The following is a 12,749-nucleotide window of genomic DNA, read 5'->3' as shown; positions in this document are numbered from 1 at the left end:
AACTACATTTTGTAAATACTAAACCCTCCCAAACTGAAATTGAAAAAGCATGACCCTACCCCATTTTCCTCCGGGTAACTATTGTGTAAATTAATGCTCATGATTTTGGAATGAGATGTTCAGTGAGCACGTGTCCACATACATTTGGTCATGTAGTGTATACTAATTTAAGTATCACAGATTTACATGTACTATATTACTTCTAGTCTTTGAGGGCAGGCTGAGAAAAGAAGAGAGGAAAAAGTCAATTTAACATGCATTAATGGACTATTGCCACGTCTATAATATTTTACATTTACATTTAAGTCATTTTTTAGCAGACGCTCTTATCCAGAGCGACTTACAAATTGGTGCATTCACCTTATAATATCCAGTGGAACAACCACTTTACAATAGTGCATCTAAATCTTTTAAGGGGGGGTTAGAAGGATTACTTTATCCTATCCCAGGTATTCCTTAAAGAGGTGGGGTTTCAGGTGTCTCCGGAAGGTGGTGATTGACTCCGCTGTCCTGGCGTCGTGAGGGAGCTTGTTCCACCATTGGGGTGCCAGAGCAGCGAACAGTTTTGACTGGGCTGAGCGGGAACTGTGCTTCCTCAGAGGTAGGGAGGCGAGCAGGCCAGAGGTGGATGAACGCAGTGCCCTTGTTTGGGTGTAGGGCCTGATCAGAGCCTGAAGGTACGGAGGTGCCGTTCCCCTCACAGCTCCGTAGGCAAGCACCATGGTCTTGTAGCGGATGCGAGCTTCAACTGGAAGCCAGTGGAGAGAGCGGAGGAGCGGGGTGACGTGAGAGAACTTGGGAAGGTTGAATACCAGACGGGCTGCGGCGTTCTGGATGAGTTGTAGGGGTTTAATGGCACAGGCAGGGAGCCCAGCCAACAACGAGTTGCAGTAATCCAGACGGGAGATGACAAGTGCCTGGATTAGGACCTGCGCCGCTTCCTGTGTGAGGCAGGGTCGTACTCTGCGAATGTTGTAGAGCATGAACCTACAGGATCGGGTCACCGCCTTGATGTTAGTGGAGAACGACAGGGTGTTGTCCAGGGTCACGCCGAGGCTCTTAGCACTCTGGGAGGAGGACACAAGGGAGTTGTCAACCGTGATGGCGAGATCATGGAACGGGCAGTCCTTCCCCGGGAGGAAGAGCAGCTGCGTCTTGCCGAGGTTCAGCTTGAGGTGGTGATCCATCATCCACACTGATATGTCTGCCAGACATGCAGAGATGCGATTCGCCACCTGGTTGTCAGAAGGGGGAAAGGAGAAGATTAATTGTGTGTCATCTGCATAGCAATGATATGAGAGACCATGTGAGGATATGACAGAGCCAAGTGACTTGGTGTATAGCGAGAATAGGAGTGGGCCTAGAACAGAGCCCTGGGGGACACCAGTGGTGAGAGCACATGGTGCGGAGACAGATTCTCGCCACGCCACCTGGTAGGAGCGACCTGTCAGGTAGGATGCAATCCAAGCGTGGGCCGCGCCGGAGATGCCCAGCTCGGAGAGGGTGGAGAGGAGGATCTGATGGTTCACGGTATCAAAGGCAGCAGATAGGTCTAGAAGGATGAGAGCAGAGGAGAGAGAGTTAGCTTTAGCAGTGCGGAGAGCCTCCGTGACACAGAGAAGAGCAGTCTCAGTTGAATGCCCAGTCTTGAAACCTGACTGATTAGGATCAAGAAGGTCATTCTGAGAGAGATAGCAAGAGAGCTGGCCAAGGACAGCACGTTCAAGAGTTTTGAAGAGAAAGGAAAGAAGGGATACTGGTCTGTAGTTGTTGACATCGGAGGGATCGAGTGTAGGTTTTTTCAGAAGGGGTGCAACTCTCGCTCTCTTGAAGACGGAAGGGACGTAGCCAGCGGTCAAGGATGAGTTGATGAGCGAGGTGAGGTAGGGGAGAAGGTCTCCGGAAATGGTCTGGAGAAGAGAGGAGGGGATAGGGTCAAGTGGGCAGGTTGTTGGGCGGCCGGCCGTCACAAGACGCGAGATTTCATCTGGAGAGAGAGGGTGAGAAAGAGGTCAAAGCAAAGGGTAGGGCAGTGTGAGCAGGACCAGCGGTGTCGTTTGACTTAGCAAACGAGGATCGGATGTCGTCAACCTTCTTTTCAAAATGGTTGACGAAGTCATCCGCAGAGAGGGAGGAGGGGGGGGAGGGGGAGGAGGATTCAGGAGGGAGGAGAAGGTAGCAAAGAGCTTCCTAGGGTTAGAGGCAGATGCTTGGAGTTTAGAGTGGTAGAAAGTGGCTTTAGCAGCAGAGACAGAAGAGGAAAATGTAGAGAGGAGGGAGTGAAAGAATGCCAGGTCCGCAGGGAGGCGAGTTTTCTTCCATTTCCGCTCGGCTGCCCGGAGCCCTGTTCTGTGAGCTCGCAGTGAGTCGTCGAGCCACGGAGCAGGAGGGGAGGACCGAGCCGGCCTGGAGGATAGGGGACAGAGGAAATCAAAGGATGCAGAGAGGGAGGAGAGGAGGGTTGAGGAGGCAGAATCAGGAGATAGGTTGGAGAAGGTTTGAGCAGAGGGAAGAGATGATAGGATGGAAGAGGAGAGAGTAGCGGGAGAGAGAGAGCGAAGGTTGGGACGGCGCAATAGCATCCGAGTAGGGGCAGAGTGAGAAGTGTTGGATGAGAGCGAGAGGGAAAAGGATACAAGGTAGTGGTCGGAGACTTGGAGGGGAGTTGCAATGAGATTAGTGGAAGAACAGCATCTAGTAAAGATGAGGTCAAGCGTATTGCCTGCCTTGTGAGTAGGGGGGGAAGGTGAGAGGGTGAGGTCGAAAGAGGAGAGGAGTGGAAAGAAGGAGGCAGAGAGGAATGAGTCAAAGGTAGATGTGGGAAGGTTAAAGTCACCCAGAACTGTGAGAGGTGAGCCATCCTCAGGAAAGGAACTTATCAAGGCGTCAAGCTCATTGATGAACTCTCCAAGGGAACCTGGAGGGCGATAAATGATAAGGATGTTAAGCTTGAAAGGGCTGGTAACTCTGACAGCATGGAATTCAAATGAGGACATAGACAGATGGGTCAGGGGAGAAAGAGAGAATGTCCACTTGGGAGAGAGGAGGATTCCAGTGCCACCACCCCGCTGGCTCGATGCTCTAGGGGTATGCGAGAACACGTAGTCAGACGAGGAGAGAGCAGTAGGAGTAGCAGTGTCATCTGTGGTAATCCATGTTTCCGTCAGCGCCAGGAAGTCTAGGGACTGGAGGGTAGCATAGGCTGAGATGAACTCAGCCTTGTTGGCCGCAGACCGGCAGTTCCAGAGGCTGCCGGAGACCTGGAACTCCACGTGGGTCGTGCGCGCTGGGACCACCAGGTTAGAGTGGCAGCGGCCACGCGGTGTGGAGCATTTGTATGGCCTGTGCAGAGGGGAGAGAACAGGGATAGACAGACACATAGTAGACAAGCTACAGAAGAGGCTACGCTAATGCAAAGGAGATTGGAATGACAAGTGGACTACACGTCTCGAATGTTCAGAAAGTTAAGCTTACGTTGCAAAAACCCTTATTGACTAAAATGATACAGTACTGCTGGCTGGTGGAGTAGGCTAGCTAGCAGTGGCTGCGTTGTTGACTTTGAACGTGTAGCTGGCTAGGTAACCTCGATAGTTTCAGTACTACACCTTGTCATGATACAAAGCAACTTTGTAGCTAGCTAGCTAACATAACACTAATCAAGACGTTCCTTGTAATGTATTTAGTTTCTACAATGCTGCTCGTCGGTAATAGTTGGCTGGGTTAGGAAAAATGGCATCGCGGGGGACGGAAATAGCTGGCTAGCTAACCTCGATGGCTGGCTAGCTAACCTCGGTAATTACTAAACTACACAATTATCAAGCTATGACAAAGACAACTAAGTAGCTAGCTAGCTAACACTAGTCAAATCGTTCCGTTGTAAAGTATTAGTATCTACAGCGCTGCTAGTCGGTAACGGTTGGCTAGCTAGCAGTGGGTTAATGATGACTAGGTGTGTTGACTAAGTCTGGCGCCGCGTCGCGGCTGGCTAGCTCACCTCGATAATTACTCAAACTACACAATTATCTTAGATACAGAGACAGCGAAGACAACTATGTAGCTGGCTAACTAACACTAACACTACACTAATCAAGACGTTACGTTGTAATGTAATAGTTTCTACAGTGCTGCTAGTCGGTAGAAGTTGGCTAGCTAGCAGTGATGACTAGCTAGCTAGCAGCTAGCAGTGTTGACTACGTTAGGAGGACGAAGATAGCTAGCCTCGATAATTACTCAATTACTCTAAACTACACAATTATCTTTGATACAAAGACGGCTATGTAGCTAGCTAAGAAGAATTGCTCAGATCAAACAAATCAAGCCGTTGTAATGTAGTGAAGTGTAATATTACCTGTGGAGCGAAGCGTAGTGCGACTGCCACTCAGAATGTGTTGACATTTCATTTTCATATTCCCTGCATGCATTAGTCATCATCATAAGTCATTCATTGGCATGCATCAAGTCAGATTGAATGAGTGAACACTTGCTCATCATCATGTTTCTCAACAGTCAAGGTCAAATTGATGGCTACCCTTATACATTTACAACAATCCCTGTCTCTCTGGTTAGTTAGTCTCCTTAGGTATGTTTCTACCTCACAGGGAAGAGATGGTAGTTAATTAGGTTAAGGCATCTGGTTTCGATTGTTTGTGTGCATCTGGTTAAGGGTGTGTGTCTGTGTGTGAATATTGATAATGGTGGTGTCTGTCACTTGGCTGGTTGTCTGATTAATTACACGCAGCTGAACAGCACTGACCTTTCTCTCCCTGAGCTTCCGGCTGTGAAGTGTGTGTGTGTGTGCATGCGTGTGTGAATGTGTGTGTGTGTGTGTGTGTGTGTGTGGGTGTGCATGCGTGCCTGTGTGCGTGGGTGTATGAGTGTGTCGGACCCCTATGCCAGTCCTGGCTACATCGCTCACCCCTTGTCTGCTAATATAAGCTCCCAGCCTGGCCACAGTGAAGGCTATACAACAGCTTGACCAACCACATCAGTCCTGACAGGGGCATTGATCACTCAGGAAGCCGGTCTGTCAGTAAGTGTCTGTGTGTTCATGTGTGTGTCAAATCAAATCAAATGTTATTGCGAGTGTAGAGAAATGCTGGTGCTTCTAGTTCCAACAGTGCAGTAACATCTAACAAGTAATCTAACAATTCCACAACAACTACCTTATACACACAATGTAAGGGGATGGAATAGGAATATGTACATATACTGCTCAAAAAAATAAAGGGAACACTAAAATAACACATCCGATATCTGAATAAATGAAATAATCTTATTAAATACTTTTTTCTTTACATAGTTGAATGTGCTGACAACAAAATCACACAAAAATAATCAATGGAAATCCAATTTATCAACCCATGGAGGTCTGGATTTGGAGTCACACTCAAAACTAAAGTGGAAAACCACACTACAGGCTGATCCAACTTTGATGTAATGTCCTTAACCTGTTATGGCTAGGGGGCAGTATTTTCACGGCTGGATAAAAAACGTACCCGATTTAATCTGGTTACTACTCCTGCCCAGTAACTAGAATATGCATATAATTATTGGCTTTGGATAGAAAACACTCCAAAGTTTCTAAAACTGTTTGAATGGTCTGTGAGTATAACAGAACTCAAATGGCAGGTCAAAACCTGAGAGATTCCTTTACAGGAAGTGGCCTGTCTGACCATTTCTTGAACTTCTTTGCCATCTCTATCTTTTACAAAGGATCTCTGCTCTAACGTGACACTTCCTACGTCTTCCATGGGCGCTCAGAGCCCGGGAAAAACCTGAATGTCGTCATCCCAGCCCCAGGCTGAAACACATTATCGCCTTTCTCAAGTGGCCGATCAAGGGACTGTGGGCTTAGGCGCGTGCCCTGGCCGCCCCCGTCTTTGTGATTTTTCCTCTGTTTGCCGAAAAGGAGATTCCCGGTCGGAATATTATCGCTTTTTACGAGATAAATTGCATAAAAATTGATTTTAAACAGCGGTTGACATGCTTCGAAGTACGGTAATGGAATATTTCGATTTTTTTTGTCACGAATTGCGCAATGCGCACGACCCTGATTAACCATTACGGATAGTGTCTGGGACGCACGAACAAAACGCCGCTATTCGGATATAACGATGGATTATTTTGGACCAAACCAACATTTGTTATTGAAGTAGCAGTCCTGGGAGTGCATTCTGACGAAGACAACAAAAGGTAATCAAACTTTTATAATAGTAAATCTGATTTTGTTGAAGGCTAAACTTGCCGGGTGTCTAAATAGCTAGACCGTGATGGCTGGGCTATGTACTTAGAATATTGCAAAATGTGCTTTCACCAAAAAGCTATTTTAAAATCGGACATATCGAGTGCATAGAGGAGTTCTGTATCTATAATTCTTAAAATAATTGTTATGCTTTTTGTGAACGTTTATCGTGAGTAATTTAGTAAATTGTTAGCAAATTCCCCGGAAGTTTGCGGGGGGTATGCTAGTTCTGAACGTCACATGCTAATGTAAAAAGCTGTTTTTTGATATAAATATGAACTTGATTGAACAAAACATGCATATATTGTATAACATAATGTCCTAGGTGTGTCATCTGATGAAGATCATCAAAGGTTAGTGCTGCATTTAGCTGTCTTCTGGGTTTTTGTGACATATATGCTTGCTTTGAAAATGGCTGTGTGATTATCTTTGGCAGGGTACTCTCCTGACATAATCTAATGTTTTGCTTTCGCTGTAAAGCCTTTTTGAAATTGGACAGTGTGGTTAGATTAATGAGATTTTTGTCTTTAAAATGGTGTAAAATAGTCATATGTTTGAGAAATTGAAGTTATAGCATTTATTAGGTATTTGTATTTTGCGCCACACGATTACACTGGCTGTTGACTAGGTGGGACGCAAGCGTCCCGCCTAGCCCAGGGAGGTTAAAGCGGGCAAAGAAGGTGTTTAGTTTGTCTGGAAGCAAGACATCGTTGTCCATGACACGGCTGGTTTTCTTTTTGTAGTCCATAATTTCCTGTAGACCCTGCCACATACGTCTCGTGTCTGAACCATTGAATTGCGACCATATACCGACATTTCGCTTGTTTGATTGCCTTGCGGAGGGAATAACTACACTGTTTATATTCGGCCATATGCCCAGTCATCTTTCCATGTTTAAATTAAGTGGTTCACGCTTTCAGTTTTCTGGTTAGGGTAGGTTTAAATAGTCACAGTGCGTACAAGGCACTTCCTTATAAACTCACTCACCGAATACGCGTATAAATCTATGTTATTCTCTGTGGCTGCCCGGAACATTTGTCAGTCCACGTGATCAAACAATCTTGAAGCGTGGATTCTGATTGGTCAGATCAGCGTTGGATAGTTCTAGTCATGGGATACATCCTGTTTGAGTTTCTGCCTATAGCATGGTAGGAGAAAAATGGAGTTGTGGTCGGATTTGCCAAAGGGAAGGCGGGGGAGGGCCTTGTATGCATTGCAGAAGTTAGAGTAACAGTGATCCAGTGTATTGCCCGCATGAGTGCTACAATGAAAATGCTGAATTTAGGTAGCCTTGTTCTCAAATTTGGTTTGTTAAAATCCAAGCTACAATAAATGCAGCCTCAGGATTGTGAGGTGAAGTCCAGTGAAGTTTCTTGAGGGCCGTCGTGGTATTGGCTTGAGGGATACACACGGCTGTGATAATAGAGAATCCCGGATGTCATCAAGAGACTGGACATTGGTGAGTAATATACTCAGAAGGGGTGGGTAGTGTGCACGCCTTCGAAGTCTGACCAAGAAGCCGCTCCGTCTACGTCTTCTGTGGCGATGTTGTTTTGGGTCGGCCCCTGGAATCAGATCAAATGTCCCGGGTGGTTGTGCGAACAAAGGATCCGCTTCGGGAAAGTCGTTTTCCTGGTTGTAAATGTTGGTAAGTTTTCGTCGCTTTGATATCTAATAGTTCTTCCCGCCTGTATGTAATAACACTTAAGATGTTCTGGACTAACAATGTAAGAAATAATACATAAAACAACAAAATACTGCATAGTTTCCTCAGGACTAGAAGCGAGGCGACCATCTCTGTCGGTGCCGTCTTGCTGTGTGTGCGTGTATGCGTGTGGGCCTGTTGACCTGTGTTCCCACCTCTGTCTACTGAGGTAATCAGGGCCTGCCATTGGTCCAGGCTCAGACACAGACCCCCTCTGGTTGGATGAGAGTTCAGTAGCCCAGTATTACGCGGTATGCTAAAGGATTTCTGATTTGACAGAGTAATAGCACAATTGTATCACAGTTGGAGACATCAAATATTATTCTGTTGTCTGAATGCATGTAAAGTGTTGTTTGTACCCTAATTATTTATTTACAGTTGTTGGATAAACTTTTCTCCAACAAGCAAAACCAGAGAATAACCCCCAAAAAACAGACATCAAAGTGTCTAGTGATTAAAGAGAAACACACATCATCATAAGGGTCATCTGCACACAGTATGCACATACATTTATGCAGATTATTGAAGGACAAAATATGCATCAGACGTAAAAAACAACAACAAAGATCCCTAAGAAAAAAGGTTTTTGAATATGCCTGAACCAAGGCACATTTAGTAGCAGCAAGCCTTGTAGAGGCTAAAGAGGACAACCAGGTTAAAATTTTTTTTTTTTTAAATAGAGTCTTCAGAACAGCCTTAGAAGGAGGCTAAACTTCACAGCCAGATGTCTGCTCATAGCTTTTATCATGAAGTTGACTCTCAGGAGTTAAATGGACTTGACATTGGGAGAGTCATTGTGGGACGTTTTGAAAACTAAGGTAGGAGATATTTTTTCCTTTACCTTCACAGCACAGCCTATATATTCTCATAAATGTGTTCTGCTGTAACCTACATTGATTTATTTTATTTGAAGTTATATTCTGATATTGTGATATTTGTTCTACTGCTTACATTGATGTCTTGAAAATTATATGAGCCGCATAACTCATTATGTGTACATGTGGCGGGTGTTCTGCAGTGTCGTCTAACAATATTTCTGTACGTTGATGTCTAGAAAATTAGGTTATAAGAAATTTGGACTTGTGTGAGCTCAAGTATACTCAAGTATGTGGGCATACTGCAGTGACGTCTAAAATGCTTCGGATTAATATGCACCTTGGAGAGTGCTGTTCGTTTCACCACCATAGATAGTAGGCTACTTGGCTGCTACGTTGTGTTTGACACTTTTTTTCCTCAATGTGTTCTGGTACCTCAGAGCCCCCTGGATAACCCCCTCCCCCTCTCACGCGTTCACTGTGTCTTTTGGGACCTCACAATTTACACTGGGTGGAGTTGCCTGCTCTGTGTGAGCATGCCTGCCTGTGTTTACTATGGCCATTAATACGATAGCCATGTTTCATAAGAACAATGTTAGATTATTATTGTTATTTATGAAAACAACTGTCTGCATCTGATTAAGACTCTGTAATAAAGATGTTATCTTTATCATTATTTTGGCTGTCGAACAAAACAGGCAGATGCTGATCAGGGCTTAGCACTGTGACGACTCTTTTGTTTTAGAATGTTTCCATCTCTGACAGTTTTAGTCTGAAACGTCTTAGCACTGAACTATTGATCTGTCAGTCACTGTGCATTGAAAGAAGTGCCCTGGAAATTGGAATTACCGTAATTGACATTACCACTGTAAATGGGAAGAAGGCTGTTTGACTAGGCCTACATTCTTCAACTGAAATTTCTGACTCATCATGGCTGCGTTTACACAGACAGCCCAATTATGATATTTAGCCAATTATTTGCAAAACAGCTGATCTGATTGGACAAAAGACCAATTAGTGGGAAAAGATCAGAATTGGGCATCCAGTGTAAATGCAGCCTAAAATGATTAATCCTTCTAATCCAGAAGTCTCCGTCATCATTCATTAAGACTTGGGTAATTGTCTAACGGTTATAAATCATGTTATTGGCTTGGAACTGGAGCACACCTGTGTCTGCAAATGAACTATATTTGTGACCATGTTTTTGGTTATGACATACGTCTGGGGCCAGACTTGTCATCCAACGTGTCTCGTGTTTACTCTACTGGCTGACAGACCTGGGTTCAAATACTATTTCAAATAATTTCAAATACTTTCACAGTGTTTGATTGAGCTTGCCATGTGAAATGGAAGCAATAAAATATTCTAAAAAGTGTAAACACCCACCAATCTTGTACTCCAGGCAGGCTAAAGCAAACGCTCAAAGTATTCAAAAGATTTCAACTACTATTTGAACCCAGGTCTGCTGGCTTGGTGTTTGTAGAACAGATTGCATGGGGATTTGTGACGAGGACGGCGTCGTGGCAATACAGATTTGCCAATTAACCTTGATGTGACTGTAATTACTAAGTCACTTTAGTAAAATGAATTAATTTCCCAAAAGGATGAACAAAACAAAATTATCTCACCCTCGTCCTGAAGAGAGACAATATGGCTGTCAGTAATTAGTGGCTGGTTCCATCATAGAAATATAATTACTAGAACGGATAATTATATTAATCTGAGGGGCTTTTCTAGACTCCATTCTAGTTATTCTATTCCATATTCCTGTGGTTTATTGTGTATTGTGCTTAATCTCCCCTCAGTATATAGCACTGATATGGTGACTGGCTGCTCACAACACTAACATCTCCATGGTTCAACAATGAAATGCGTCTGAAATGACACCCTATTCCCTTTAGTGCACAACTTTTGACCAGTTGTGCACTATATTGGGAATAGGGTGCCATTTGGGTCATACCCAGTGTCCTTTCAACTTTTATGAAGGCATTAAAGCATATTCATTTATATACCGTCTCTATTTATATTCTTGTCAACCCCATCGCATTAATAGAGTGTGACTGCAAGGCCTCTTTTTATCTGTGGACAAGGTTTTGTGGTGCAATATGATCCAAGGTAGTGTGTTAGATGTAATAGGTCCACTGTTACTGTGTGAAGAAGGCAAAAGTTATTTGAGGAATAAGAGTTGACCATATGAGCCTGTGGTGGCTGCAAGGTTGTAAGGAAGGATAGTGTGTGTGTGTGTGTGTGTGTGTGTGTGTGTGTGTGTGTGTGTGTGTGTGTGTGTGTGTGTGTGTGTGTGTGTGTGTGTGTGTGTGTGTGTGTGTGTGTGTGTGTGTGTGTGTGTGTGTGTGTGTGTGTGTTGGAAGGTTGTAAGAAGTGTTTGATGGACACAGGGCTTGGTGTGTATGTATGAATCGAAGGGGATAGGAACAAACGTTCTTAAAGTTCTTGGTTCAGTTCCCATGTTCTTAATTTGTGTTCCCCACAGAGGTCTGGGTGCTCTCTATTCTCCTAATTGCACACACTGTAATTAACATTCACATTTCCTAAAAGCAATTGTTATTTTGGAAACTATTTCTCAGGTGGCATCGCCATTAAAGAGGTAGTTAAACGTTGTTGCCAGACAAGAAAAAGAACAGAGGAATAAAAAAAGATAGACAAAGTAGCGTGACTTGGAAGTTAATTAAATCTATTGGGTTTTATTCCCTTCAATCACTCCTGTCCCTTGAACCCTTTCCTCCCAAGGATCATTAGTCTTAATAGAAACACAGTGTTACAGTGGCAGCTTCAAATTGGGGGATTTGTAAGAAGTGCTATTGAGCGGTCTGACTTCTGACTTGGCCTGAGCCAAGGTCTTAACAGGTGATTGAGTCCTTGTATCAAAATAAAAGAAAAAATATTTTAGATAAGTATTGTATTTAATCAAAATACAGTCATTTTTGTTGTTTTGTGTTTTCAAAAATACATTTTCAAGTACATGCCTTCACTACAACCACATTCTCAATAACGGTAACAAAATAGTTTCACTTGCTATGACTGTGATATCCGGTTGTTTATCTACCTTAAGTCGCTCTGGATCCGAATTTCTACTAAATTACCAAAATGTTCATGTTTACGTATAAATATGCAATTGCTAAACATATAACCGCCGGGACGGCGGGTTATGAGTCAACCTGTGCATCACTAATGTGGATGTTTGTTTGAGTGTGTGTAGATGTGTGTGATTGAGACCAAACGTGTGTGTGACACGTGTAACCCCCCGCCGCCCCACCTGTGTGTGGTGTGTGTGTATGAGCTGCAAATGATTGTAGCTCCTGGTATGATGGCAGAATGTCAACATCCACCACAGCTCTCGCTCTCTCTCTTAGCCTGGGTATCAATGTGATCTGACAGGCAGTAAATGGAATTACAGAATGCTGAAATATTATTATATTCACTTAATAAAAATATATTAGAGGGTGTCTGAACACGAGGCCTGCTAAATTAAAGTGTACTTGGAGGTATTGACAATGATGAAGAAGAATGGAGAAGAATGGGCAAGAATCACATTATGGCCGGGTTGTTGGAGGAGCGGTCACGGTGACAGGTTTGTGTGTATGTGCGCACAACAAAATAATGTGGAAATTGAGCAAATAAGGTGACTAAACTACTTGGAGTAACCCTGGATTGTAAACGGTCATGGTCAAAACATATTGATACAACAGTAGCTAAGATGGGGAGCAGTCTGTCCATAATGAAGCGCTGCTCTGCCACTATCAACAAGGCAAGTCCTACGGGCCCTAGTTTTGTCACACCTAGGCTACTGTTCAGTATTGTGGTCTGGTGCCAAAAAAAGGGACTTAGGAAAATTACAATTGGCTCAGAACAGGGCAGCACGACTGGATTTTAAAAGTACTCAGAGCGCTAACATTATACGCATGTCAATCTCTCATGGCTCAAAGTGGAAGAGATTGACTTCATCACTACTTGTTTTTGTAAGAAGTGT

This window comes from Salmo salar, chromosome 17, assembly GCF_965601325.2.
Source record: "Salmo salar chromosome 17, fSalSal1, whole genome shotgun sequence".
In the NCBI taxonomy this organism is placed as follows: Eukaryota; Metazoa; Chordata; class Actinopteri; order Salmoniformes; family Salmonidae; genus Salmo; species Salmo salar.
Note: the sequence above shows the minus strand (reverse complement) of the source record.